We start from the raw sequence: 15,464 nt of genomic DNA, 5'->3' as shown, positions 1-15,464 counted from the left end.
ACTTAACTTTTGGTCGGTATAAAACATTTACTCGGAACGGATGGTGTTATCGTGGCAATTTCCCTAAACTAGTTTTATTGGATATGATAAAAGACCATGCTGCAGTTATCTCGGTGGATGGTGCAAATGACTCATATAATATCGTATAGACCGCGTGAAGATGTCTGGTCACGATAATAATAATATAACTTTTGAGTTTTGCTTTTAAAAAACCACACCGTATTTTAAACGTCACGCCTTTTCCAACACACAAAAGCATAATAGTATTATCTTACAATCATCGCAACGGCGTAGAAGTAAAAAAAAAAAATGGAAACAAAGTGCCGTCAGATTATTTTCAAAAGTACAAAATATGTCAACGAAATATAGACTGCTCAGAAAATGGCATTATTCCGGTTAAGCCCGAAGAGAAAATTGTAAAAACAATTAACATAAATAATAGTATTACAAGTTTTACCCAGCTAAGTTAATCCCAAATGTAATTTGCGCGTTAATTGATTAGCAGATGCGGTAAATTAACGTTTAATTTGTCCCTTGTTGTTGCATAATAACAAACAGCGCTATTATTTTTTAAACTTTTCCAGTAAATCATTTTTCTCGGTTCATTACTTGATAATGTTTTATAATATTATGATTTTACCTACGAAAACGAACTGTCATTTATGGCATGATTTAGCGATTATATTCTTCCTACGCCAAAACGATTCATTGGAGCGACTAAAATAATTAATTGACCGCAATCTATTTCCATACTTCAATAAATCACTTCTGAGAACTGACAACATAATTATGCAAAGTTATACCCAGAAATTTCTTTACATATCTGAAAACTGTTACCGTTGTATATTATAAACCGTTGGAGTATATATACTTGATAACATTTTTCCATTATCACCTTTTTCGTTCTAGTTGTTTTTGGATATTCAATTATCGTATTGTCTATACACAGTACCATTGCCGACGTGGTATAATAATAACTAAATGTTATCTATTGTTGTAGGATTTAAATTTTCTCGATTAATTATATTATCGTTTCGTTTTCGCTTACCATCCAGATTATCCTAACATCTAGAACAAACGGTATAACCGCGTATAAGGCGTTCGCGGATAAGTAATGGATAGCAAATGCCTGAACCGTCTAAATCTTCTTGAACCGACAAAATCTTTCCAGACAATACCCACCGCCGAAAGGTCCGGCCTTTGTCAGTTTTGTCCTTGGTTTGACCAGAAAGCCTCACCCTTTCCTAACGTCAAACGCTCTGGAACCGCCGTACAAGCGATACAAGCTACGGTCCTTGTTTTGGGCGCTGACCAGAAACGGTTAGATAAGGGTCTACCCAAGGACGTGATCGATTTAGGAGCCGACATAAAACTCACTTTTATTCGTCGGTGATCTATACATTAGTGTACGCTGTAAATAGAAAGAAACGAAAAAATAAAGAATAACGATAATAATAATAAAAAGAAAAAAGTAAAAGAAACGTGACAGGCGTGTGTTGCCCAAGAGCAAGAATCGGATTAAACGCAATTTCGCCGAAAGGGCCCCCCATACATTTTACATTGTTCTCACGACCATTGCGCACATAATGTTCTCTTGTAACTCCTCCAGATTTATTACTTTGATCCACGGCTGAAACCCAATTAAAAGCCAAACAAAAGCCGTCCGAAACGTTCTATATATATACACAATTTCCATTTATTATTCCCTCGCCCCGCAGAGCGTGCCCTTTCTTCACCAGGTGTTCGCCCCCTATACAATAACGGTACCTATCTAATATATAGCGTTCTCTAAAAGATAAGCCCGGTTTTGTTTCAGGTGTATAAACGAGGTTTTTATTAGCTCTCCGAGTGTTTTTCCGGGGTTTTTTCCGTCCCCGCCCTGGTTATTTTTTTTTTTTTTTTGATAAATTATCCTGCGGTAAAGGAACCGTACAGGGTTCTCCCGGAGCCCAGGGATTACACCGACGAGATTCGTTTAACAAACGGTCGATTTTTTATTTATTTATTAATTGATTCAACCGAAACAATTCCCGGCGTTGCGATAAATATTCGGTTCAATTAAAAACAATCAATTACGCTTGCTGAACGTTTATGTGTTTGGAAAAAAATGGCTCTGCCTTCGGCACACTAGGGTATTATTAGTTAGCGAGAAGCCGGGTAAAAATACAACGGCCAAGCGCGGCAGTTTATTCGTTCATAATTTATACTACTGTGTCGTGGGACCAATGAAAAATGCAAAATATATTCGGTATTCGCTACTATACTACGGTAAATTTCATTATTTTAACCAATCTCTTGTGCTGCTCGGGTTAAGTGAAATACCACATTAATTTTTCTTTTGTATGCATGACAACATCTTATTATTGCTTGATTTCATAATGAAAAAAAAATATATGCAATATTCAACAATATTGTGTTCTTAATTTATACAAATTTGTAGTTATACTATACATATTTAAAGAGGTTAAATCGTTTGTTTTTAAAAGTATTTCGTCACTCGTCACCCTTGTCCGGTATAATAAAAAAAAATTACTAAGTAACCGAGCGAATTATGTATTTTGAATTTACTATATTATTTTCATTAATAGCCATTATTATTATATATTAGTATCTAATGTTTTATTGCAAAAAATAGAACACAATGAGTTTTACAATTTCACCGTTGTTTTTTATAATTTGTGTGTGTGTATTGATTTTTTGACCTGACCATTATATTATAAAATAAAAAATGGTTCATCGATATAGAAGTTTGGAAAATTGGGTTTTATTATTAGCAACACTGCGAGTAATACATACAAAAGGGCGTTTCGCTGTAGTATACTCACGCAATGTAAAGTATGCATAATAATTATACGTTTACCATTTCCGCGGTTCCAGTTTTATAAGTCCTCGCTATGTAATTAGAATAAGTTTACAAAGTGAGCCTCACGTGTGTTATGACATTTTAAGAAAATATACCTTTTCGATTTGTTTTTCCTAGTAATTACATAATAGCTGTTATGCGTGAATACAATATTTTTTTTCAAACAAAAATAACTTTTACAAACTTTACCCAACAACATGACGTACAGAATTAACCTCGATTATAATGTAGCGAAAATACGGATGTATCGCAAGTATATAAATGATATACTATAGTATTATTTTATATTTTCTTGACATTTTCTTTTCTCATAAATTCTACTGTCCCTGTCACCTTGCCCCTAGTATATTATACATACCATTATGTAATAACCGCATGCGTCTACGTTGATTTTCTACACCAGATTTAAGAGACACGGAGCTGACGTTTTACTGTGTCAACCCCGGGGGGGTCAAAATGAACTCTTGTCGGTTAAGCACGGTATTCGTATGGTGGATTTGCGAACCGAAACGACATTAACCCGGCACACGCCCTTTTTTCACCCTTCACCCCCCTTGCACTCGTCACTGACCTCTAAGCGCGTATATACCTTGTACAAACCCGTGTACACCACTAATATCCACAAGTCAACTAGCTCATCCCCCCCCTCCAAATCGGCAGAGCGAGGGAGGGCAGACGCTCATTAATAAGTCGTTAATCAATTTAAGCCGAATTCGATGTTGTCGGGGCACCCCGCCGAGTCCTTTCTACCCTTGGTTCGATACAGTTTAAACGGTTTGCGCATCACATTAGGTGCCTATACATACACATTATACCTATACCCTTTCACGTTAAACTTAAAATACAATTTGCCTTCCAACACACCCGCGACGGCGGAGGAAGCTTACATGTACTCGCTTATGCGGGTCTCGGCATAGTATTATCATAATTTCATTAACGTCAAAATACCATTTGTCATTTTGGAAGGGGATGGCCGCGGATGGAGAATAAAATATATATACGGAGCGGGCACGAATAAAGAAAGTTAAAAGGATTTAAATGAATCCACTTACGGTAGGGAAGGTGTGGAAAACGGCAGCAAACCAATCAAACGGTCGAAGACGCTAAGAAGTATATGGTTCGCCGTGGCCGAGTTTTAAGTAAGAAAGTAGAGTGTTTCGGTGTTACACCTTTAGGCGTTTTAGCCGCCCTTTACTGTCCATTTAGTAAGACCACGAAAGCATACAACAACTTTTAAGTCCTTTTTTTTTTTATTATTTCACATCCGCACAGCTGCTGCTTCATCCCGCCGTGCTACTACGTCTCGTGAGTGTCATCGTTACTCGTCTGGTAAGTTGTCGGCGGTAAAAAGTTTTTCTCTATTGAAATCTAGAATTTTATCCGACAAAAATGTATAATAACCTTATACAAGTGCGGTTGTGCGGTAGAAAAAGGTCGGTTTATGCTCGAATGTTGTTAGTATGAAACATACATTATATATATTTTGTACATGCATACTAGACAGGAACCTACGTTGTAATTGTCACTATTCACTACAGACTATATAAACAGGCGTGAACGCTAGGTTAAGAAATGTTCATATCTTTGCGTACACATTTCCCAGTCATGGGAGATATTATAATGAATGAAAATTCAGCGCAATGTTTATATTTTTATCTTAAATGGAGAAGAAGTATCAGATATTATAATAATATATTTAAAGTAAAAAGTTGTAAACCTCTACCTTAAATGCATAATAACAACACACATATTTCGTTTCTAAACAAAACTGCCATTTACAATTAGTTAAAATCTACTGCAGTTTTTAACTTTCAAGGACTATATTATGTTGCCATTAATGTTTGAAGTTTATTGTGACACACGAGAGAGAGATGCGTCTAATACAATATTACTGGAGTAAACTCACTAAAAGGATTCTATCTGTTAATGGGGTTTCCAAGCAAGCTTACACGCGGCGTACACTACAAACCGGAATATGTCATTTGCATAACTCTCCGGTAGACTACTTGGGCGTTGAATGAATGGGACGTTATCATTTGTGTCGAGTGTTTCAGTTAGGGTCGCGGCGGTGTTGTGCACAATGCACGTTACAGGAATCACTTGGCGAACAAATTTAATATCAAGTTGGTGATATTTTGATGAAGTTGATTTAAAAAGAACAAGCAGACGGCGAAAAGAACAGCAGTATGTTCCGAGAAAGTAATACAATGGAAAATGCATGCTCGGTCGCTTATAGTATATTTCCTCCTATATTTCTATCACCTATACAGATTTACAAACTCTCAACGACATAGCTGATTGCAATGTGTTCGGTTGTATTGTTCTATATTTCAATACCGTCCTTTACTCCTGCTGCACATATGCCACCGTTCTCTTTTCAATTCTATATTTATTAATTTTCATCTGTAACTTATGTACAATATATTATTTCTATATTCTGCTCTGAAAAATACAATACCTTCAATCAATTTCGTACCATTGTTTTATTTTTTATTTGTTCGAGGCACCAAAAATAATGACCGATTGAGAATAATAACTAAAATACTGAACAAAAATATCCCCAGCCAAAATTTTTTAACGCTAATAGATTTTTGACAACATATGTATCCCAATCTGGTGCCGGTCACTTGATGTTTTCTCTAATTGACCATCTTACATAAAATACCGTTAAATTGAATATACAAAGTAATTGAATTGTAATACAATATGGCTTAAGGGCAAAAGTTATATTTTTATTTATCAGACTAGAACAATATACTCCACGCAGCATAACTCATACGCGCCCTTCACAGTTTCCTCTGCACGGTCCAAATTAAATAAAAACACTTGCGTTTCACTCTTTTTCTCTTTTGTGGTATAAACTTGTAATAAAATCCATTTTCAAAGCCAATAGGCAACTCGAGTAAAGATAAATAACACTATATTATATTATCTCCGTAACGGAATTTATTTTCAACTATGTTATTTGTCGAAAGAGCGAAAAAAATATATTAAATTCGGCGGCGCTTTTCGAAATAAAATGTTATTCGTTCGCAAATTGAGTTTCGCATTTAATTATGATTTTCAGTTAGCTAAGATAATTAAAACGGGCGAGAACACATTTTGCATACTATATAAACCCCACGAGCGCACAAATGGCATTAATTTTTTTTGTTGAAAATATGTTTAGACATAACCAGACAACATTGGAGAAGGGGAGTCACAGGTCTGTGTGAATTAACACAACTGAAAGTGATAAAATCCCTTTTAAGTAAACGCTTAGATGCGAATCCGTAAGGGTAAAAAATACAAATATCTACACATAAACGCATTGTAGTGACATAATGTGCTGAAAAATTGTATTTCTAGTATTAGGGTGGATACACGATTAGGGTTGATGATTAAGTTATATGAAAACTGACTACAATAAAAGTGTAATTTGCCCTTCTTTTTTGGGGGGTTTTTGGAGAAAATATTCTAAACGTTATAGCCCCGTGCTAGAATTACCTCCAGACCTAATTTCCAGACCTTAAGCGCCTTAGAACTTCACTTAAAAAGCCAAATAAAGACAACGTTTCTACCACTGCTAAGGAGAAAGGGTTTTTTGATTTTTCAAATTACATAGACAGTATTATGGCTCGGATGCGCGGACGAAGCCAGATCGATGCAATACAAACATAACGTCATCATTGCCGGCATTGAATACTGACAATTTATTTTTCTCGATACAGGCATTACCGTGGAAATGGCATTTCTCAGTATGTGCACACGACGTGACGAAAAGCAAATGCAGTAAGAACATATTTTACACTTGGGGGCATAGTTAGAGGAGCGGCGCGGCGGTTTTCAACAACGAGACGCGCGCGGTGCTTGAGTACACAATAAGCCCTCGCACTTAAATCACTCGACATTACCTGATATTGTCATATGAAACATTCAACGACGTCAACGGTAATCCAATAACACGGTGTGCACAGTATTATACTTGATGTTACATACACCTTACGTCAAGCGCATAGAAATTGGCTTTGTGGCAAATGAATAACAAAACAACAAAAAACTCCCTCTAGATGGCAAACGGGGTTCTTGCGTTTTATTCTGGACAATGAAATCGGAAATTAGTTTTAGGTTTAGTGGAAATATGATGGGATCCCATCCCGGGAGACGATTGTCCAGAATTATTCATACGGTCAATTTTTTCCCCACTCCTATAATACATGTATGTATTATATTCCACACCATATACAGGTCCCTGGAGAAATTTCCGTTTGGACAATACCCCCACGTTCACTACATTAAATCGGTAGATAGTTTTCAAGGAAAACATCCGGGCCGGATTAAAATTATATCCCCGCTTTATTCAATAAGACGTCGTCCTGTGTTGATTTAGTTCTGCCTGAAATACTATACATATACGTTGAGATTGCCTGTACCAAGTTAACATAATATTTTCCTCTTAGTTATTCATGTCTTACATTGAAGGGTAGGTACGTTGATTTATTTCTATATACAGATAGATCTTATATTTTAGTAAAACTGAATTTACCCAAAGTAAACGATAAGTGCTTATATATGATACATCAATTATAGGTAATTGCTATTATTACTTCTATACAAAATTTGGTTGTTTAGAAAAAATTTCATAGCACATCTACTTTTATAAACTATAAAATATGGACATTTTAGAACGCTATAAGATTTTCTTTTTCGTCGATTTATTCATTTTACTATATTTGATGAATTGCATGATGTAAAATAATATTTCAAGAAGAAAGCTCGAGGGACTGCAATAATTATTCTCTTGGGACCCTACGCATCGATTCAATACTGTAATACTTGGGGAAATACAATATTTAGAGTATAAATTCTGAAGAAACTTTAGATTTAAGTTTTTTCTTTAATTACATTTTTCGTTTGACAATTTTTAGACGTCAAAACTTTCCGAATCTTGGCAGTTTTATTAACGATGGCGCATAACATGGGCATTCCAGACTAAAAAAATAACTTTGGCGTTTATCGCTTTTGTAAAATTGATAAAAAAAAAATAATTAATTAGTTTTATCAAATATATATTTTAGTCGGCTCCTTCTTTTCTGTGGCTTACATGTATAAACGTACCAGACAGTAAGAACTCATTGTTGAAATAGCATTGAAGGGTGTAGGGTGTTTTTATTTCTGTTTTTGTTCCATAGCCCATTGGTTGGAAATATTACACTGCTGTACGGGCTTAGATAAGAGGATAACGACGTGAACCGAGTGAAGAGAGCGTAAACTTTGAGCTTATTAACTGCAAAGCCGGTCCTGTGAAACTGTAACAGTCACTACGGCCATATCGCGAGTATGGAAATATGTATAATATCCCAACGTGCGCTCCGATGAGTTAATACACAGCACCGGTGTATGTATATAGGCCTCGGGACAAAGCGAAATTGTTGAAATGAAAATATCGTTTCGCCGACAGGGTTGGACACGGATACAACTTGGTCTTAGGACCATCGTTAAACTGGCGGTAAGGTCCGCGCGATGAATGGACACATCCAGCACCATCAATAATGTTGTTTTCGAGGGACGGCCATTCCCCGGAGTATCAAAGTTCACCAAAGTGGTTCCGGTGTTTAACAAAAGGAGTCCTGCGGCAATAACTTTAAGCGGATCAACATTGTTCCGGATATTATTATGGTGTTAGACCAGCCGAAGGTCTGTAGGCCGTTTTAAACAGATACGACACGGGTGTGCATTGCCCTTAATCGATAACGTGTAACACGGTCTATACTGTTATAATATAGTAGTATTTTTACTGATATTTAGCAGTTGAGAAGTTTTTCTGAAAACAACATTTGTTATTTATCGAGTAAATATCTCTGTACAAATGCAATACATATCGAGCTGACACATACATAATATATTTGCGTCGGTGTAATATTATAACTGAGTTTTACGAAAAACTTTCTTTTTTACAGCAAAAAATAAACGGAATAATTGTATAAACGTCACGCCTGCGCTAAATAACGTTAAATCACACTTCTTAATAAAGCTTAGTACTCACTGCCAACAGAAAACAGAATCCAAGAAAGTTTTTTTTTTTTAGCAGTTTTACAATGATTGATTGTTTTTTAATGTGCCTGTTAACATTAGTTTACGCTGTTTTAAATCGTTTCTTCTTAGGCTTTATACTATTGATTAAAAAAAACCGAGAAAAATGTATATTTAAAAGTTTGAACGTTATTTAGCGTTTCTAATAAAAGTATCGTGTAAGCACAAATCACTAGTGCAATACTGTAGAAATTTATATCTTGTTCTTAAAAATTATAAAATATTCCATTACACATTTCTCTTAAATTTAAAATCATACACATAATATTTAATAGTTTTTTTTAATCTATTTATCAACTTTGAAAATTCTATAATAATATTTTATACATAAAATGTAAATATTAAATTTTTTTATGAAAACATTGAAACATTACATTTAACGTTCAATGTATTAAATATAATAAATGTTCACAAAGAGCTCGTTGATATTTTATCTTACCGTGAGAAAGTTGCTAATTTTTCAAGCAAGTTTCACTAAGATGATCTATAAGTGATTTATGTTCGAAAATATGTTCATTGATAATAAAAAGGGAGAATAATAAAACGATTTTTTTTTTTAGTAAGTCATAAAACATTAATCGTTTATCGCGCCGGGGAAATAATAATAATCCTCATCAGCCAAGTGAGAAAATGCCACTAAAATTTAAATATTGTCGTTTATTTTGTCACAATGCAAATTTAACTTATTGTTGGAAAAACGACTTGCTATTAGCCTAATGCATCGAAATAATAAAGAAATGTGATAGTAATTTACCAACGAGATTCAATTTCTAAATGTCTTTTTTTGTTCTTCTCAAGACTTTCAATGATATATGTGTCTACAAATCACCAGGATGTTTCCTATCACGTACACCGATGAATCGGCAGCTGATATCGGGTGAGAACTTTTTCTTAGTAACTTGGCGTACATTAAGAATCTGGTACTTTTTTTTTTTTCATTTTGAAAATGTTTGTCGCGTTATCGAACCATCCTTTATAATGGGACGTGCCGGACAGGGAAGAAAAACGGAAACTTTTCTTCCGAGACTTTGTTTTTAACTAAGTTCTAAAAGGGCTCTGTTGAAGTTCGAGAGCACTATCGATTGTCGGCGAGTAATAATATGGAAGTGCATATTGAAGAGAGAGAGAGAGATAGAAACAAAAGCATTCGGCAGCAGCCCAAAGGATTTTTTTATATATTCATCCTACGACAACGGTCGTAAACTTTCTTGTCACGTTATTTCTGATTTGATTTTTTTTTTTGCTATTTTTTAAACGTCCATTCCCTTTTTCCAGAAAAAAAATAACCTATTACATTATGTAGAATTGAATTACAGTAGAAACCGTTTATAACGACGATACTAGCTACCCGAGTTAATAAATACAATTGCAACAAAGTGCCCACAAATTATACGCCTAAACTTTTCTCGTGAAACACTCTTTCCATTAGTGAAAACCGGACGACGGAAGTGATACGTTATTATTATTTTTATTACTATTAGTTGTGTGCAGAGCTTTTAACCGATTTGTTATATTAGCTGATTTTCATAAATCAATAAAAATTCAAATAAAGCAAATAACTTACGTACACACATAATATTTGGTATTTATTAATCAGCAGATAAAATGTTAATAAGTTAGACCTGTTAACGTATTATACGTTACCAACAATAGTCTGATTTTAATAATTGTATCAGTTACATAAATAATAATAATGGTTAGGAGACAATAACATTACACAGCAGCTCGATATAAAATTATTGACAAATTTGTATAATTACCGAAAATATAAGATTTTTATGTAATCTTATAGCATATTGTATTCAATTATGTGAAACTACATTGGATATTATAATGGATCATATTATATTGTACATTTTTTTAGTATTTTTAGCCTTTGCCCTAGCTTGTATATAAATTAATCAAACCGCATTAATTTAGGTAATTGTATAAATACCTATAGGTATAGTTAGGTTTGTAAGACCCGAATAAGATTCATTCCGCAAAAGAGAAGCACGAAATACATTTTTAATGGGTACACGGGTAAACGTTGATAATATAAAACTGTATGAAAGCTTTTTGACTTGTCGGGTGTTAAAGCGACGACGGTTCTCACACTCGACGGAATAACGCAATTAAGTAAATTAATCCGGTTAACTTTGCCGGGGCGTCATGTAAGTTATGGCGTGTGTAAATATTTTACAAGAACTATAAGACGACTCGCTTTACACTATATAAACAACACACGGTGTGTGTGCTGAGACGACCACCCTGAACGCGAGGGTAATTAGATAAAACCGCGACGTCGAAATAAAATTCTGACAAAGTTTTTCAATTTAATTTATACGTATACATGTATAGGTGTGTGTGTGTACAGTGTGTACGGAAAGGTATCCGGTCCAACATGGCGTTTTACGGACGCACTTCTGGTAATTACATTATCCTATCTATATGCACCGCGGGTGCTACTTTGTGTAAAATATACCTACGGTGGGTAAAACGTGAAAACGTACTATGACCCCTATGGCCTTCCCCTCCCACAAATTGGTCGCTTCAAAAATCATTGTGTCCAAACATGCGAGGACAGTCGGTTTTGGGGTAATTACTTAATAGAACCGCCATGGCAGAGATTAAGTATAGGTGTACAACAGTGTACACTCATGATAATCGACACGCCGGGTTTATCTCGAACGGACTGTGCGCATTGCCGGAGGACAGGACATCACGCGGATTAATGTTTTTTAATTTAAAAGAAGGGGACAGGGAGGCGATACTGCCCAGTAATTACCATACAGACATGATAATGTTGTGAGCCTCAGGGAGTCGAAAACAAAATTATTAAAACGTTTTAACGGAATTGAGACGTTCGTTCCAGCAGTAAATCGCTCGACGAACGAAAGAAAGCGTTAACCGTTTAACAATGGATACGCTAAAGAGAACTATTATTTTATCGATATTCAAAGGGCCAAGGTATTTTCCACACAAGAGATGCCTTTGGTTGTAGGACGAGAGCGAGAGTCAATCGTGTCGTCAAAGAGAATATCATTAGGTATTGCTGGCAATTATTCGATTCGACTTAACAGCCAATATAGTCGAGTCGTTCGAGAGTAGAGTAGAGTGTCTCGGCCGTATGCAATTTATATCGCCACCATGATTGAAATGTACAAGGTTATTGCACATATCAGAATCAAGTATATATAGGTACACAGTAAAATATAATATAGTAATAATTGTAAAGTATAATTAGTAAAACTGATACCTCTTAAGCTACCATTTCTTTTCTGAAGATAACAATTCCTGACGATGTGCAATAACCTGTACATTTCAACCATGATCGAGAACAGAGAGGAAAGCCAGATAAAAAAAATAAAAAGGCAAGAAGTGTCAATGAAACTCGCGGTACTTGCGAATGAAAATATTATACTTGGGTATAATATGTGTAATCGATCATCGCCACTGTCACCGCCCGTTATTGGTTTGATTAATGTCTAGAAAATCCTAACGCCTTACAGAGGTTTATATAGTCGGCCAAAGTTGAAGGTAAATACGATAATAATAAGTCGTACGGTCTGTAATGGAGATAAAAAAAAAATCCATGTCGATCCGTACAAAACAAATCCGGATTTATTGTAGGATAACATAGCCATTATGGCATTATGGATGATTCAGTAAAAAAATATGTATTATACGCATTAACCGGCGGCCCAACGACGAATCAAATGAGCCGATGGAAGCCATAGTAATAATGAAGGGGAAATAAGTCCCGGATGTTCTTGTATTATTTGCATTTTTATTGTCTACATTATATTGTTCTGTTGTTGGTTAGTAAAAGATAATATACAATTATATATACATCTCGTTGTCTTTAATTTAATCATGCCCGAGTGTCTATTTACCATATTGCTACGAAAGGGGAAAGAAGAGAAACTTTTTTTTCCATTGATTTTTCATGGACCGTGATGTTGTTTGACCTCGGATTAAAAAATATTTTTTTCTCCAAAAATCAGCAATACACCCTTAACCGTAGAGTGAAAAAAAACATTGAATCGAAAAATTATACCTCATACTTTCTATTATTTTTATAACATATTATAATACCTGAAAAGCTAACAACAAAATGTGTCGCTACTATTTAATTACAACCGACGTTAACACAATGACGAACTTAAGCCCCCCGAGCTCAGACGACTTATGTCCATTACAGAGCCTGGTAAAAATATGCTTTTGGCTTTGTCCTATTCGTCGGTGGTGTTTTGTCTTTCCATTATAATATTTATAATAATATGGTTCCGCCTTCCGTTTGTCTCTTACAATTAAAACTTACAGTATACGAACCCCTGACAACGGTAACGAAGCAGAGCGAGGAGCTTACCTGAAACAAAACGAAACGAACAAAAAGTTAATGATAAGTTTAATTAAAACGCTAACACAATATTATATTCTAAAGGGTAGTTTTTAGTTGGGGTAAAATTTAATTTAGGCGCGTTCGCCTCCTCATCTTTGTGTTTCATATTGTTGGTTGTTATTATTATAATAAGGACACAATATAAAAAAGTATTTTTTTAGGATTTCGGCATTTTCGGTTGCCCTGATGTTCTTCGATAGCCGACAACCGTCTTATCTAAAAAATACCTACATGTATTTCTCACACGAACACGAAGGGCATGTGGGCTTAGTAGCTGTTGCCACAACGACCAGCGGTCGCCACAAAGCGATTTCTTTTTCGTGATATATTATTAACCATTACAAACGGCTCGCACGTACCACGGCCCACGAACGTTTTACTTAGATACCATTCCGGTATAACGGCACGTACGGCCGTAGAGATGTACTTCTATAGAGGTGCGCTTTTAAAAAATTAAACGCGTTGGAAATTCGGAGAACGTCCGGACCCGGAAGACTTTTGACGTTTTAACCGGAGTAGGTTAAGTTGAACGTCCAAAACGACCGGCTGTCGCAGTCGAATGATGAAAATTAGCAGATAAACAGTGAAAATACACTAACAAAGTTTGAACCACACAAAATTAATTGTATTTCGAACACGCCAATAATATGTGGGACGCGCTATTCCAGATAAAATATAATGTCAATATAAATAAAACCACACTCGCTTTATCTAGTGATAAACAGAATTTCCGAGCGATTAATAGTTGCAATAGTTAGTAATTAGTGCAGCGATGAAGAAGGATAAAAATGATTTTATGATTACTGTAATACGACTACTATGATAATGGTAACGATTTTAGTTTTTTAAGTTAGCTCGTAAAATGAGTCAATGTCAGTTATAGTAAAAGCAGAAAGTTTATAAGTACCTAATAATATCAGCTGTGTAATAAAAGCAAAATATAATTTCTGCGATGGAAGAAAAGGAAAACTTATTTTTTCCCAGAGAGTTTCTCGAAGAAAATGTACAGTAAACAACTGTTTCCAAAACACGTCCACTTAATCTATGTAAAACGAAAATCGAAGTTTCGTTAAAAAATTGCTAATGTTTAATTACAGTTTACTGTTATTTAATACCCCAATTAAATTTGTATGTTTGTATAAGTGCGAAAAATTAAAAACAAACAAGTAAAAAAGTTTGTTTACTATAATTAAAATAATAATAATTTATATTTTTAATGTTGTTAAAAACAACTGAAAACTATTGCTTTTATAATAATATGCAATATAAAATTATCAATTAATAACATCGTCATTGTCTTAAAGATAAAATAAAAGTTGCAAGATGAAGATATAATCATACTAATTACCACATTGTTAACTATATGTGTAACTTCTCATATTTAAACCGATCAAACATAATAAATGCGTTATTTGACTATATTATTGTTGTCTTTGCGGTCAAATTAATTTTGTGAATCTCGGATTATGATTGGATATCGGTTCATTGTGATAGATAACACACATTGAGATTGCCAATTAGTATTCGGTTGGAGAACAGCCGTTAGAGATGGAGATCGTGGACGGTACACAAGCTACTATACATATAACACATATATAACCATTGTAATCTGTTATTAAATCTTATAAGGAATTTAAAACAGTTGCGCAGTGATGTTATTGGCAGATCCGTTTACGGCCGAACAAACACAATAATACATAATATAATATTATACGCAATAACGTAAGGCGAAATCTTTATTTTTCAACACAGACAGCACGTGCACACGGGTTGGTTGTGTTTTGAACAACCCGTTTCTTCGGAAATTACTTTTATCAAATATTGTTAATACATTATTAAAAAAGACATCTGGTCAGCAGCAGCAGCAGCAGCAGCAACAACAGCCGGCCACCTGTCTTTTTTACTGGTAATACTCGAATAAAAATATAAGAATTGAAAATATATATATATGTTAATAAGAAATGAGCACAGACAGCTACCGGGGCACGAATTTTCAGTGAATTAATACAGTTTGTGTGTGTGTGTGTGTGTGTGTGTGGAAATAATGAAACGGCGCAGATTCAGATAAAGCGTAAGACGGTAAGACGTTTATGGCTGAGAATATATTTTCGTCGATGGCTTTACCACCTTTGGCCGTGTGTACCT

At 34.9% G+C, this 15,464-nt stretch overlaps 1 protein-coding gene across 2 annotated transcripts in view; it reads right to left on the bottom strand.

Moving 5' to 3' along the window:
* Window positions 1-15,464, bottom strand: part of LOC126834913 (amyloid-beta-like protein) — a 54,991-nt gene that overhangs the window by 10,065 nt on the left and 29,462 nt on the right. The window lies entirely within an intron of this gene.

This window comes from Adelges cooleyi, unplaced genomic scaffold, assembly GCF_023614345.1.
Source record: "Adelges cooleyi isolate 19-005CV unplaced genomic scaffold, UGA_ACOO_1.1 ACOO_flye_CR_arks_rails_tigmint_CR_PRNA_21, whole genome shotgun sequence".
Taxonomy (NCBI): domain Eukaryota; kingdom Metazoa; phylum Arthropoda; class Insecta; order Hemiptera; family Adelgidae; genus Adelges; species Adelges cooleyi.
Note: the sequence above shows the minus strand (reverse complement) of the source record. Positions and strands in the feature narration are given on the sequence as shown.